The sequence below is a fragment of the Lygodium microphyllum genome, chromosome 26 (genome assembly GCF_053477565.2).
Source record: "Lygodium microphyllum isolate KBCC chromosome 26, Lygodium_microphyllum_v1.1.10, whole genome shotgun sequence".
In the NCBI taxonomy this organism is placed as follows: domain Eukaryota; kingdom Viridiplantae; phylum Streptophyta; class Polypodiopsida; order Schizaeales; family Lygodiaceae; genus Lygodium; species Lygodium microphyllum.
The window spans coordinates 90141337-90145220 of NC_141160.1; positions in this window are offsets into that span (position 1 = coordinate 90141337).

A 3884-nucleotide genomic window follows, 5' to 3' on the forward strand; every position below is an offset into this window, starting at 1 on the left:
AGGGAACACTAAATAGTCCAATGCAATGCAATAGCTATTATCTCCATCACTCAATGCCGCTCCCTAATCATGAACTCTAGTATCATCTCATTGCAATTGAGCTTGCAAGCCTCTATCTGTCTCTCCAAAAATTATCCTTTGCTCATATCAATCCACGAAGGCCAATTCTACATCTCTGACTTTGAGACAAAGTGCATATTAAGGGCATAGATAGCTATGGCCTCATTGAAAAGTAACACCCAAGCCTTGCATGCTATTAGAAGGAAAGGCAAGTGTCCAACATCCCTCAAAAACGTCAAAATTATATAACACAAAAGGATATCTCAAAATCAACTCACAAGAAACCCAAACCCAAGAAGCTACATTGCATTGTCATACTTGTCAAATACAACAAATGATCTCACCTATACACTATTCTCTAAGTAGTCATTTGAATCAATTAAAAATTTCTTAGGTTTTTCATATCAACACTCCTCTCATGTGCCTCAAGATGCATGATGGTTGTAAAAAAATATTTTCTCTTTTCAATGTGAACCTCATCAAAATACCTTTGCAAAGAATAGGCCACATGCACAACAATACCATTTGTCTACTTAAAAAAGCATTAAAGGGTATAAATACCCATAAGAAGTACTCTCTCCATCACAAACTCCCTCTATAGCTAGCTTTTTGCATCAAAAGAACAATAGTTTAGTGGAACATCAAAGATGACTTCAAGCAACCTCAATTATGTGACACATTACATGTGAAAATCATGGTCTCCCATCAGCGACCCATACACTACTCTTGTTGTCTTGTTTGCCTCCAACAATGATAGCTAAAGAATATTTGTCTCTACATGTACTTGGAAGTACATAGTTATAAGATTCATATTTCCCAATGTTGCATAACTCTCAACATTCCACCTCAATGATAGAGCTTTATTCCACCAATCATCTCCAAGGATCAAAAAAACAATGTTCAAGGTACTCAATGAGAAACCAACAAAGTGTTACAAGCAACATGAAAAGAACACCAAAACACTACACATCCTTAAAATCTAGAATATTTCAATGAAAAAATCAGATGGATCTTCTCACCTTTCCAATTCTCTCACTATACTTTCGATCAATTCCTCCACCTCCTTTACTTAGGATTTTTGGAATTTAATAGGCATCATAGTAGAATGCAAAGGGTCAAGCTTCTTCTAAAGATCACCATTCATTTGCATCTAAAGAATCAAATAAGAACACACCTTCAGTAAGATGTACCAAAATAGCTAATTTCATTAAAGAAAGCATATAGATCTTCGCACCTTTCCAATTCTATCACTATACTTTTGATCAACTCTTCCACTTCTTTTACCTATGATTTTTGAAATTCAATAGGCATCATGGTAGAATGCAAAGGGTCAAGATTTTTGGAGAGATCACTATTCATTCGCATCTAAAGAACCAAACACATCTTTAGTAAAAGATGTAACAAAATAACTAAATACAATATTAAGATGCATAGTCAAAAAACTAACATTGTAAACCAATCTTGCCAAGTATTTACTCATTAAAGGAAACCATGGCTCAGTACCTTTGGTGTGCTTCTTTCTTGTCCTTCTCCCATCAATGCTAAATCCTTAAGAAACAACTCATTTAGATATTCATCTACACTAGCTATGCATATATTGTATGCATTTATGATCCAATCCCTCGATGAAGCGGTGATGAGAGCATGTAGGTTAAGGCTACATAATGAAAACATGACACAATGTTGTTAATAACATAGAGTTTTACTCAATTGAATATATGCCTTTTAATAAGAATAAAAAACTTACAAACTCATTCTTGGAGGCACGAAAGGAGGGCGACCTCACTAACATTTCAAGGATGGATGATTGTAGACAATACTCACACATGTTTTTCTCATTGTAGAAAAAATATCTTAGAGATGGTCTCTCTCCATGCAATAGTGTGATGATTCCCCTTCCATACATAAAACATGTGAATGAACATCCATTTTAGGTGCAGAAGCCTCAAAAGATCTTCTCCAAATTGGATCCCATCCCTCCACAATCTCATGTGAGTGACCACTGTCTTCCTCATCACTAGCATGGGTACAAATAGAAATAATAGGCAATCTCTTCTCCAAAACATACCCCTTGTTTTCCCAATGCAATCTTCAATCCTAATAAATCATCCCTAAGCATGTGTACCTTGCCATATGGAAGAAGTTGACACGAGTACAAGGGGGCACTCGTGAAAACTAGCAACCTAGTTTTCCTAAAATTGTCATCACTGTCAAATACACTCATACACTCTTCAATTTTAGTGTTCTCTTTTATTAGAACCTTTGGTTGCACCACATATGGTACTATTTGCAACTATGACTCCAAATCATCAACACTATGGTCCATGTAGACCCAATTTTCCTTGAGATCGATTGGCTCCTCATCATAACATTTTTTTCACCCACATCTTTGACTATTGTGTCAAGAATGGAGCTCCCATTCTTCCTTCATTTTCTACCCCGTCCCTTGTGTGGGGGGACAATAGGATTGCAAAATCCCAAACACACATATATACAGCTCTTTGCCAATAATGATTGTATCTCCTTGATTGCCTAAGTTCCTTCAATAGATAGTGATGGTAAATGACACTACTCATCATAAAAACTCTTTATACACCCCAGACCTAACATTTCAAAAAATGCCCATAAATCCTATACAAACTTCAAAATCAATCCCATATGGACTATATTGGTTCTCAAGATCAGGACAACTAATGCAATCCTAGTTTAAATCTTTCTTTATTATCACCCTTATTGTGTTGATGTTTTTCTTTACCATCAAGCTTATTGTGCTGCTCACCTTGGTTATCCGGCATAATATTGTTCTCTTGTCCTCCATCTACAAACCTATTATTTTCATTTCCCTTATGAAAAAATCTTCATTTTGAGACTCTTGTTTATCTTTTCTTGAAGTCACCTCTTCAATATGCACATCTCTACGCAAGGACTTCTTGGATTCCACCTCATAGAGGAAGCTCTACTCCATACCCCTGAGGATCAACCTAAATTTAAGGCTCCTAAATAGTACTATGGTCACCTAATGGTTTATTTAGCATCGATCATCAAGCAATTGCTTATGCAAATGACCTCAAACAAAAGCATGCCTATGCCACACTTGGTTCAAATAGATACAAGATCAGGCTCTATCATAGTTCCCTAGGATAGTCATTTTCTAACTCTTTCCTAAAACATCTCAAGTCTAGCACTTTTGAAGGAAAACTCTTAATTCACTATGAACACCCAACCATGTAACATGCACTAAGACCACCCAACCATAGGAGGGATTCGTTGGGGATCTACCCTCCTACTTTCCATTTAAAAGAGAGTATCTTAATTATCTAATTACCTAGTAGAGTTAATGTAATATACAAATACAACTCCTTTAATTAATCCCATTATCATGAGGTATATTTACCTAATTTATGCATTAAAAAAATATAAGATCAAAAAATATTTAAGAAACAATGCATTTTTTTACACCTTCAAGGTGCAATGCCAATCTGATGTTCTATCCCTTACACTAGGACTTGTATCCAAAGCACCTAGATACATACGTCCAAGTATTATGGACACAATCCATAATCCACCCTTTATCTAGAATAGGTTCTTCCGCAATGCCAATCTGATGTTCTATCCCTTACACTAGGACTTGTATCCAAAGCACCTAGATACATACGTCCTTACTATGGACACAATCCATAATCCACCCTTTATCTAGAATAGGTTCTTCCAATGTCCATAGACATTAGGCCACGAAGGACTTCCATCTCCATCCTAGGTCAACCTAGGGTGTCAAGAGCCTCTACTATGATCCACATGTCGCCATAGGAGCAAATCAAAGTTCC